The sequence below is a fragment of the Salvia splendens genome, chromosome 18 (genome assembly GCF_004379255.2).
Source record: "Salvia splendens isolate huo1 chromosome 18, SspV2, whole genome shotgun sequence".
Lineage (NCBI taxonomy): Eukaryota > Viridiplantae > Streptophyta > Magnoliopsida > Lamiales > Lamiaceae > Salvia > Salvia splendens.
The window spans coordinates 4,265,363-4,277,647 of record NC_056049.1 but is presented as its reverse complement, the minus strand read 5'-3'; the positions used below and the strand labels follow the sequence as shown (position 1 = coordinate 4,277,647).

At 36.1% G+C, this 12,285-nt stretch overlaps 1 pseudogene; it reads left to right on the top strand.

Annotated features, from left to right (window-relative positions):
* Positions 1-10,163: 10,163 nt before the first annotated feature.
* LOC121776148 lies at positions 10,164-11,671 on the top strand (annotated as a pseudogene).
* The last annotated feature ends 614 nt before the right edge of the window (positions 11,672-12,285 follow it).

Below are 12,285 nucleotides of genomic sequence, written 5' to 3'. Positions count from 1 at the left end.
GGGAGGCTGTGTTAACAGTGAATCATATCTTGAATAAAATTCCACTAAAAAATAGGGATGTGACTACTTATGAGTTGTGGAAGGGGAAGAAACCTTCATATTCATATCTCAAAGTGTGGGGGTGTTTAGCGAAGGTAGAAGTGCCACCTCCGAAACAAGTTGCAATAGGCCCTAAAACAGTCGATTGCATCTTTATTGGCCATGCACTTAATAGTAGTGCCTATCGTTTCATAGTCCATAGATCAGTTGTGCTTGGCGTGGCTGAAGGAACAACGATTGAGTCAAGGAATGCTATATTCTTTGAGAATGTTTACCCTTGCAAGAGGCAAGAGAATCGTTCTAGTGAAAGAATGATGGATGAATCCACTAGTTCTAATCCTCCAAAAAGGACGAGGTCAAGTCTTGAGGATGTTGAACCAAGACGTGGTAAAAGAGTTAAAGTTGCTAAAACATTTGGTCCCAACTTCATAACTTTTATGTTGGATGACGAACCAAAGTCATTGGCGGAAGCTCTGTCTGGCCCAGACGCAGCGTGGTGGCAAGAAGCGATCAATAGTGAAATTGAATCCATCATGAGAAATAACACTTGGGTGTTAGTAGACTTGCCTGAAGGCTGTAAGGCTTTAGTGTGCAAGTGGATTCTGAAAAGGAAATATAAGCCCGATGGTACTATAGATAAGTACAAAGCTCACCTAGTTGTCCAAGGCTTTAAGCAGAAAGAAGGGCATGACTTTTTTTATACCTATTCACATGTTACGAGAATCACTTCCATTCAGGTGCTTCTTGCGATTGCTGTTTTGCACAATCTCGATATTCACCAAATGGATGTGAAAACTGCGTTTCTGAATGGTCATCTGGAAGAAGAAATATATATGGAACAACCCGAAGGGTTTGTTGTGCCTGGGCAAGAGCGTAAAGTATGCAAACTGGTAAAGTCATTATATGGGTTGAAGCAAGCACCATTACAGTGGCATTTAAAATTTGACAACGTGATGTTGGCAAATGGATACACTATCAATGAGTGCGATAAGTGTGTTTACATTAAGAACACAGATAACGGTTTTATTATTGTGTGTCTTTATGTAGATGATATGTTGATTACGGGCAGCAATAGTGTCATTATCAACGAAACCAAAAATATGTTGAAGAGAAATTTCGACATGAAAGATATGGGTTTAGCTGATGTGATTCTCGGAATCAAAATTAAAAGGAATCATGAGGGAATTGCTCTGACACAATCTCATTATATTGAGAAAGTGCTAAAGAAATTTCACTCGTTCGATTGTGAGCCAGCTAAGACTCCATTGGAACCCAACGTGCATTTGAGTAAGCACACGGGTGAGCCTATAACTCAAGAAGAATATGCAAAGATCATAGGGAGTTTGATGTTTATAAAAAACTGCACCCGACCAGATCTTGCGTGTACGGTGAATAAACTGAGCCGATTTACGAGCAACCCAAGCAAGGAACATTGGAAAGCTCTGCGTAGGGTTTTGAGATACTTGAAGTATACTCTTAACTTTGAGCTGCAGTACACAAGATATCCCCAAGTACTTGAAGGGTACTGTGATGCAAATTGGATCTCTGATTCAAAAGACTCGTTCTCGACGAGTGGTTATGTGTTCACTGTGGGGGGTGGTGCTGTTTCGTGGAAGTCGAAGAAACAAACGTGTATAGCTCGATCCACCATGGAATATGAGTTTATCGCATTGGATAAAGCAGGGGAAGAAGCCGAGTGGCTCAGAAATTTCCTAGAATATATTCCATGTTGGAAGAAGCCAGTGCCGACAGTAGTGATATACTGTGATAGCCAAGCAGCTATAGGGAGAGCGCATAGTGGCTTATACAACGGTAAGTCTTGACATATTCGTCGGCGACATAATACCGTCAGACAATTGATCACAAGTGGTGTTATCACAGTTGACTATGTAAGGTCAGTTGATAACTTAGCGGATCCGTTAACGAAAGGTTTAAACCGTGATCAATTGCATAAATTGCTAAAAGGAATGAGACTGAAAACCACATCTTAAAAGATGATTATAGTGGTAACCCAACCATACGATTGGAGATCCCATGGGCTTGGTTCAATGGGAAAACGAATCTATATGAATCTAGTTGTAACACTCGGAAGATTTTTAATCTTCGCCCATTCTTTAGAAAGCATTGAGTGTTGTAACATGCATGTGGTAATAGGCTAAGTTTTGACTTTTAATGATTCTTAGAAACCTCGAGGAGGTGGGTATTGCAGGATACCTAGAAAAGAATCACCTATGTAAGTGAAGAAGTGTGGGCAGCTTCAACATGTGAATCACTTATGAATCCAAAGTGGTGTTCCATGGCCAGTAAAGGACACAAACGTGAGAACTGATGAGTTTGTAAATAATATTGTGTCAATATTATTGTCTCGGTATACACCAAGGAGGAATGGTTCAAGGCATCACGTCCACCAGGCCGCCGGTATGTCCGATAGTGTTGACGATGGAAAGTTCAAAGCCCCAAGCTACTATTCCAAATGCAATATTGTTTCTCGAGAATTGAGCATAGAGTCTGCATGCATGCATTTGTGTCTGGTGTTGGTTTGAGCTTGCGGCGCTCTAACCAATGTGGGGGATTGTTGGAAAAAACGTGTAAATTGATGGAAACTTTTGATATGGCCAATCCTTTGGCTCTCCATCTCTTGTAACCACCTTTTGCATAATGATTTGCTTAATGGTGGATTATGATCAAGACCTTCCATGCCCTCTTTTGTGCCTATATAAGGCATGTGGATTTGAGAGATGTGTACACACAAACAAAACATTTTATCTTCTCTCTAGCTCTCAAGCATTCTAGTTAGCTTTTTAGGAGCATTGTCTAGCTCGATTCTCGGAACTCCATCAAGTTCGCCGGTGCCTAGCGGGTTTGAGGTGCTTCTACACGCTAGGAGGAAGTCATTTTATCTTTGGGGGCAATACGCCATTCCGTGAGCACTAGCCGGGGCGTAATTTGTCTTGCGGAAAGAGGGCTTTCCTCGACTCGACTTATAAATTTGGTTTGCTTTATTTCCATTGTAATTTTCATTCCTCTTTTTGTTGCAAAGTTTCCTTTCGATTGTAATAGTTAGAGTACCGTCTGTACACGGCTAGGGAATTTCTTCCCATTATTTCTAACAGGATTATCATAGTATAATTAGTCACGACAACTGAATGACCCTTTAATAAACAATGTAAAAATAGGTGCTTAGTCATTTATCAAGGGGAACTTTTCATAGAATTGTAGTATACCAACTGAATGACCCTTTAATAAACAATGTAAAAATAGGTGCTTAGTCATTTATCAAGGGGAACTTTTCATAGAATTGTAGTATACCACTATGGTGGAACTAATGGAGTATCATTTTCAATACTGACTATATAAAATGAATCTATAAATAAAGGAAAAATTGCCCAAATTTGAAATAATTACGTGAATAAGTTTTTCTCTACCAAGTATCATACATTGTAAGGTGTAATTATATGGTAGGTAAATATGTTTATAAATTTTAATGTTTTACTATAACTCTATAATTTTCTATGTACTGCACTTGGTAAAATACATTAAATATTTTTATCATTTTTGAAATATACAGACATAATGATATTTTATTAGTTTTAAAATATATAGACAAGACTAATTATGCTCTCATTATTTCTCAAACATTTGCTCAATAATGACAGATAAGTAAATAACCTTGCATTATAAGCAGAGGCGGACGCAGGAATAAATTTTGGCAGGGACTTCACTTAAAAATCTTGGCAGGGGACACACACATATTATATATATATATATATATATATAGGGGAGCGTTATTCTCCTTTTCACATCTTAGATCATTTTTCCTTCTTAATATTACTCGTTAGATCTAAGGCATCAACGGATCAGATTGATTCTATAAAACTGGTTCCGTGTTGCATTATAGAAGGTGGTTGTATGCATTACAGGGTTATTATTGACATTTGACGGAAAAGTAACTGCCACATTTTGGTATCTGCGAATAATGCACCACATGGTCACGAGTAATGCATATAATTGGTTATATAATGCACAATATGTGAACTTCAATGTATACGAATAAGATGTACCATGTTATGATGTTTGGACACACGTTTCTTGTTTCCCCTAAGGGTTTAATAAGCTTAGGGGCTAGGGTATATTACGTAGACACGTATGTAATCTTCACATGGTAACGAGTAATGGATATAATTGACTATATAATGCACAATTTGTGAACTGCAATGCATACGAACAAGATGTGCTGTGTTATGATGTTTAACACACGTTTCTTGTTTCCCCTAAGGGTTTAATAAGCTTAGGGGCTAGGGTATAGTACGTACGCATTAATAACAAATTATAAAATGATACGAATAATTCACCAAATTGTCACGAGTAATGGATGTTATTAACTATATAATGCACAACATGTTAACTGCAATGCATACGAATAAGATGTACCATGTTATGATGTTTGACACACGTTTCTTGTTTCCCCTAAGGGTTTAATAAGCTTAGGGGCTAGGGTATAGTACGTAGACATTACTAACAAATTGTTGTTATTGGAATATACGTATGTGCATTATTTGGTTTAGGTAGTGCATTATGTAGCTGTTAATTGTCATTATCTCAGTATATTATGCATTATTAGAGGTATTGTGTATATGGGTTAATCAACGGATTGAAGATTACATACGTGCATTTAGTAATGTCTACGTACTATACCCTAGCCCCTAAGCTTATTAAACCCTTAGGGGAAACAAGAAACGTGTGTCAAACATCATAACATGGTACATCTTATTCGTATGCATTGCAGTTCACATATTGTGCATTATATAGTTAATAACATCCATTACTCGTGACAATTTGGTGAATTATTCGTATCGTTTTATAATTTGTTATTAATGCGTACGTACTATACCCTAGCCCCTAAGCTTATTAAACCCTTAGGGGAAACAAGAAACGTGTGTCAAACATCATAACACAGCACATCTTGTTCGTATACATTGCAGTTCACAAATTGTGCATTATATAGTCAATTATATTCATTACTCGTTACCATGTGAAGATTACATACATGTCTACGTACTATACCCTAGCCCCTAAGCTTATTAAACCCTTAGGGGAAACAAGAAACGTGTGTCAAACATCATAACACAGCACATCTTGTTCGTATGCATTGCAGTTCACATATTGTGCATTATATAGGCAATTATATGCATTACTCGTGACCATGTGGTGCATTATTCGTAGCGGTTTCCAGCCATTATTAGATTACTATTGTACCCTCATAATGCACAAAATAGGACAAATAATGCAACACGAGATTAATTACCCAATGTTGATCTTGACCGTCCATTTCTCTAATCTAATGGCTGATATTAAGAAGGAAAAAGGAGGAAATATAGGAAAAGGAAATGAATACATCCATATATAGGGGAGCGTTATTCTCCTTTTCACATCTTAGATCCTTTTTCCTTCTTAATATTACGCATTAGATCTAAGGCATCAACGGATCAGATTGATTCTATAAAACTGGTTCCGTGTTGCATTATAGAAGGTGGTTGTATGCATTACAGGGTTATTATTGTCATTTGACGGAAAAGTAACTGCCACATTTTGGTATCTGCGAATAATGCACCACATGGTCACGAGTAATGCATATAATTGACTATATAATGCACAATATGTGAACTGCAATGCATACGAATAAGATGTACCATGTTATGATGTTTGGACACACGTTTCTTGTTTCCCCTAAGGGTTTAATAAGCTTAGGGGCTAGGGTATAGTACGTAGACACGTATGTAATCTTCACATGGTAACGAGTAATGGATATAATTGACTATATAATGCACAATTTGTGAACTGCAATGCATACTAACAAGATGTGCTGTGTTATGATGTTTGACACACGTTTCTTGTTTCCCCTAAGGGTTTAATAAGCTTAGGGGCTGGGGTATAGTACGTACGCATTAATAACAAATTATAAAATGATACGAATAATTCACCAAATTGTCACGAGTAATGGATGTTATTAACTATATAATGCACAACATGTGAACTGCAATGCATACGAATAAGATGTACCATGTTATGATGTTTGACACACGTTTCTTGTTTCCCCTAAGGGTTTAATAAGCTTAGGGGCTAGGGTATAGTACGTAGACATTACTAACAAATTGTTGTTATTGGAATATACGTATGTGCATTATTTGGTTTAGGTAGTGCATTATGTAGCTGTTAATTGTCATTATCTCAGTATATTATGCATTATTAGAGGTATTGTGTATATGGGTTAATCAACGGATTGAAGATTACATACGTGCATTTAGTAATGTCTACGTACTATACCCTAGCCCCTAAGCTTATTAAACCCTTAGGGGAAACAAGAAACGTGTGTCAAACATCATAACATGGTACATCTTATTCGTATGCATTGCAGTTCACATATTGTGCATTATATAGTTAATAACATCCATTACTCGTGACAATTTGGTGAATTATTCGTATCGTTTTATAATTTGTTATTAATGCGTACGTACTATACCCTAGCCCCTAAGCTTATTAAACCCTTAGGGGAAACAAGAAACGTGTGTCAAACATCATAACACAGCACATCTTGTTCGTATACATTGCAGTTCACAAATTGTGCATTATATAGTCAATTATATTCATTACTCGTTACCATGTGAAGATTACATACATGTCTACGTACTATACCCTAGCCCCTAAGCTTATTAAACCCTTAGGGGAAACAAGAAACGTGTGTCAAACATCATAACACAGCACATCTTGTTCGTATGCATTGCAGTTCACATATTGTGCATTATATAGGCAATTATATGCATTACTCGTGACCATGTGGTGCATTATTCGTAGCGGTTTCCAGCCATTATTAGATTACTATTGTACCCTCATAATGCACAAAATAGGACAAATAATGCAACACGAGATTAATTACCCAATGTTGATCTTGACCGCCCATTTCTCTAATCTAATGGCTGATATTAAGAAGGAAAAAGGAGGAAATATAGGAAAAGGAAATGAATACATCCATATATATATATATATATATATATATATATATGGGAGCGTTATTCTCCTTTTCACATCTTAGATCCTTTTTCCTTCTTAATATTACGCATTAGATCTAAGGCATCAACGAATCAGATTAATTCTATAAAACTGGTTCCGTGTTGCATTATAGAAGGTGGTTGTATGCATTACAGGGTTATTATTGTCATTTGACGGAAAAGTAACTGCCACATTTTGGTATCTGCGAATAATGCACCACATGGTCACGAGTAATGCATATAATTGACTATATAATGCACAATATGTGAACTGCAATGCATACGAATAAGATGTACCATGTTATGATGTTTGGACACACGTTTCTTGTTTCCCCTAAGGGTTTAATAAGCTTAGGGGCTAGGGTATAGTACGTAGACACGTATGTAATCTTCACATGGTAACGAGTAATGGATATAATTGACTATATAATGCACAATTTGTGAACTGCAATGCATACGAACAAGATGTGTTGTGTTATGATGTTTGACACACGTTTCTTGTTTCCCCTAAGGGTTTAATAAGCTTAGGGGCTGGGGTATAGTACGTACGCATTAATAACAAATTATAAAATGATACGAATAATTCACCAAATTGTCACGAGTAATGGATGTTATTAACTATATAATGCACAACATGTGAACTGCAATGCATACGAATAAGATGTACCATGTTATGATGTTTGACACACGTTTCTTGTTTCCCCTAAGGGTTTAATAAGCTTAGGGGCTAGGGTATAGTACGTAGACATTACTAACAAATTGTTGTTATTGGAATATACGTATGTGCATTATTTGGTTTAGGTAGTGCATTATGTAGCTGTTAATTGTCATTATCTCAGTATATTATGCATTATTAGAGGTATTGTGTATATGGGTTAATCAACGGATTGAAGATTACATACGTGCATTTAGTAATGTCTACGTACTATACCCTAGCCCCTAAGCTTATTAAACCCTTAGGGGAAACAAGAAACGTGTGTCAAACATCATAACATGGTACATCTTATTCGTATGCATTGCAGTTCACATATTGTGCATTATATAGTTAATAACATCCATTACTCGTGACAATTTGGTGAATTATTCGTATCGTTTTATAATTTGTTATTAATGCGTACGTACTATACCCTAGCCCCTAAGCTTATTAAACCCTTAGGGGAAACAAGAAACGTGTGTCAAACATCATAACACAACACATCTTGTTCGTATGCATTGCAGTTCACAAATTGTGCATTATATAGTCAATTATATCCATTACTCGTTACCATGTGAAGATTACATACGTGTATACGTACTATACCCTAGCCCCTAAGCTTATTAAACCCTTAGGGGAAACAAGAAACGTGTGTCCAAACATCATAACATGGTACATCTTATTCGTATGCATTGCAGTTCACATATTGTGCATTATATAGTCAATTATATGCATTACTCGTGACCATGTGGTGCATTATTCGTAGCGGTTTCCAGCCATTATTAGATTACTATTGTACCCTCATAATGCACAAAATAGGACAAATAATGCAACACGGGATTAATTACCCAATGTTGATCTTGACCGTCCATTTCTCTAATCTAATGGCTGATATTAAGAAGGAAAAAAGGGGAAATATAGGAAAAGGAAATGAATACATCCCTATATATATATATATATTTATATATATATATATATATATATATATATATATATATATATATATTATAAAAAAACAATAATAAAAATTCTAAAAATAAATAAATATCTAATACATAAAATTAATCCAAAACAAGTTTGACAAAAAGAATAATACAGTTTGTTAAAGCGGCGACAACTGAATTCTACATGTTTTCTATTGCAGATTGATTTCTATCGATTCAACAATTCTAGCACTTGAAGAAGATGAAGAACCACCACTTTGCATTTTTTTTAAAGTAACGTTCCATCTTCTGTATTAGCAATTTAGCAAATTAGTTCAATAAATCACAAAATACTATGTAAATAAAAGTTATGAATCTAAAGTATCTAACACATTGTGATTGTGTAAACTATGACAAAAGAAAAGGAAAAACTGACCTTACTTTACCAATTAAAGTTGTAAAGAAGACAAATAATTCTCTTTTGGAATTTGTGGGAGAAGTTTCATTTTTTTCCGCCGTTTGGTAAACTGTGAATGAGGTATGGCTAGATAAAGACAAATCCTTTTAATTTTTTAATTAATATATCTGCCATGAAACCTAACACCTGCCGTCAAATAGGGAATAGGGCAGTACTTTTTCTACTTTTATTATTTTATTCATTTAAGTTATTTGTAAGTTAGTGCCGTTTAAATAGGGAATAGGGTTGTACTTTTTCTGCTTTTATTATTTTATTCATTTAAGTTTAATGGCTCTTACTATTCATCATGTTCCTCTTCTCAACTCCATTGTTGGAAAGTTTTTATTTGTAATTTTAATTTTCAGCCCCTCCTTTCCATTAAACCTCTAATAATTTAGACATCAAAGCTATTAACTTGGCGAGAGCTGACTATAGGTTCGAATTTTTTTTTAAAAAAATTGCAATAGAAATTTATTTTTTAAAAATGGTTTGGGAGGGGCTTAAGCCCCTCACCTCCTCCACCTGCGTCCGCCACTGATTATAAGGTATTGATCTATGCAAAACTCAATTTTAATATAAAAACGTAAAACCAAGTATACGGAGGTCATATATAAGTCATTATCAGTTTATTTTTAAGTCGATTTTAAGGATAGCCTAAAATGATTTTAAGATGACTTCAAACCCAAATTTTATAATATTATCTGGCTAAGAATATGACAAAACAATTTATACTACTCCGTAAACCATATTATACAAACATAATATCATCACATTCGACCAAATTCTATTTTAATAGTTTAGTGAAATCAACTTCATATACAGTTAAGCATTTTAGACGGTCTGCATCCGGTCGCACAGTGCGGCCAGATCCCATCCATTCTTTTGTACTCTTATTTTAGTCAACTACTCCATTAAAAATGAGGACGTAACAAAATATAGGAAGGAGTGAAGAGTACAAAAACAAAATACACCTAAAACGTAATTTTATTGCCACTAAAAATTGGAAGATGCGAAGAAACAATTGCTAAATAAATTTTAAAGAGATTATGTGGACATGAATGAATCGAAATACACACCCAAACAAGAAGGATTCTAAGGATATGCAGGTATGGGACTGCATATTCGGGGAGAGCTTAATAGATTTGATAGGTGTTACTCATACTAACAAAATGCATCTTCTTTCTTGACATCCATTTACTAAGAACTCCAAGGTTAAGTGTTGCTTAGCTTGGAGCAATTATGAGATGGGTGACTCTCTAGAAAGCTTTATCTAGGAGTCAAGTCGTTATAAGCAAACTTTATAGAGTTTGAGAATCGATCGAACAAACAAACTTCTAAACTAATGTCAAAATATGTGCGTGTCGAAAAGAAAAGTTAAGAAAAGACACGAATATGTAAAAAATTACGTTGGTCCGACGACTCAAGTGAATGTGTATATGTGATCCTCAAGAAACAACCTCCGATTAATATGTCAGCACTCTATTGTTGAAATTTTTTTGACCTTCATTCATAGCATCTTTTCCCTCTCTTCCTTAAACAACTCACTCCCCCAATCCAAAATCCAAAATCAAAAATTCAAAAGCAATCTCCTCTTTCTTCAACCCTAAATCAAATTTAAACAATGGCAGCAACATGCACATCAAATCCCCCCTCTTCTCTATGCAAACTGATCAAATGCTGCAATCCATCATCCCCGTTCACCAAAAATTGCTCCAAAATCAGCTCTGATCAAGACGAAATATGGTGTCAAATTAGACACGAAGCAGAATCCGATATGAAACACGAACCCTTGCTATCAAATCTCTACCATTCCGCAATCATCTCTCACTCCACGCTCGAGAGCGCGCTCTCCAACCACCTCGCTCTCAAGCTCTCCACTCCCTACCTCTCCACCGCCGCGATCCGAGTTGCCGTCAGATCCGATCTCGCGGCGGTGCTCGAGCGCGACCCCGCCTGCCTCGGCTACGCGCACTGCCTCCTCAATTTCAAGGGGTTCTGGCGTGCCAGGCGCACAGGCTGGCGCACAAGCTCTGGATCGACGGCGGGGCCGCGGCGGCGCTGCTGATTCAGAGTAGGGTTTCGGAGGTGTTCGCGGTGGATATACATCCCGGAGCGGCGATTGGGGGCGTAATCGTGATGGATCACGCTATCGGAGTTGTGATCGGAGAGACGGCGGTGGTCGGAGACGGCGTCACGATATTGCACGGTGTGACGTTGGGGGGGACGGCGGCATCCGAAGATCGGAGATGGAGTTATGATTGGTGCTGGGGCGAAAATTCTAGGGAATATTGTGATCGGAAAAAATGCGAGGATAGGCGCCGGAGCTGTGGTTTTGAAGGAAGTTCCGGCGGGGCGACGGCGGTGGGAAATCCGGCCAGATTAGTTGGATTCAGGGGAATTCAGGGTTCTTAATTAGGCCATTGTTTGTATAACTTTTTTTGTTTAAACCAAAAGGTGTTTAGAAATAGTAACGAATACATTGATTATCTAAAATTACAAATTAATTACTCAATTAATGTGTAATTTAGGCTGTGAAATTGATTTTGATTGTCAGAAATTATTTTGCATGACAACTTCTAAAAAATGAAAGACACTGAATTATAGTAACAGTAATCATCCATGAGATATTTTCAGATATATATTTAAAATGATTGGATAAAATCGACTATTTACCTAAAAAAAATAAGCAAGGAAGTTGTATCATCAATCACTATCCTTATACAATATTATCTTATATGGCATCCATTAAAATTATTAATCTTTTTCAATCCATTCAAATTAATACTACCATATAGTGAATTGCCCCCAACAAGAATTTGATAAAGTTTCATCTAACTGGTGATAGTGACAATGATCCATATTTTATAGACATAATGCAATCGGATATATTCTAATCCAACTAAGAAAATACAAGACTTTTGAATAAAGTAGTGAAAAAAAATCATAAAACCATACATCACTCTCGTCTTTCAATTTTATTTATTCATTTCACATTTCTATAAAAAACTACCAAATTCATTATAAAAATATGGAATTCATGTATGAACAAATTCATTATTATTTGAAATTAGTATGAGAACGAAATTAATACTTTAAATTAAATTCATACATGAACAAATTCCTTAT